We start from the raw sequence: 520 nt of genomic DNA on the forward strand, positions 1-520 counted from the left end.
AGCTGGCCTGGTCCTCATAAAAAGCTTACTGAAATCTGGATAAGCTGACCCTTTCAGCTCAACATAACAGGCAGATCAGTGAGTATGGGATTATAGTTGTCAAGTCTAGATGTTAAAATAAAACAAAAATAGAAGCTGCAATACAAAAAAAAAAACCTCCCCCCCACCGGCTAGTCGCATCTCTGCCCCTTTCTTGGCAAACTGTTTCTCGCCGGCCCTGACCTCTTTCCCACGGAAACACGAAGGCGACTCCTTTTAGCGCCTGTTAATTAATTGTTATTTAATGACCTGCCCCACTGCTGCCGGCGAGGGCGGGTGCGGGCCGGCCCCGCGTTCCCGCTACGCCTCTATTTACTTATTTATAAACGATATACACACGGCGTGCGTTATAAAGCACACACAGAATAGAAATATATTTAAAAACAAACAAAAAAAAAAAAGGGTGGGGGTGTGAGACGAAGATGAAATCGGCGCTAATTAATTAGGAGTACTGCGTCCCCCCCGCGCTGGCGGCCGCTGC

The sequence above is a fragment of the Charadrius vociferus genome, unplaced genomic scaffold (assembly GCF_000708025.1).
Source record: "Charadrius vociferus isolate BGI_N301 unplaced genomic scaffold, ASM70802v2 scaffold82, whole genome shotgun sequence".
NCBI lineage: Eukaryota > Metazoa > Chordata > Aves > Charadriiformes > Charadriidae > Charadrius > Charadrius vociferus.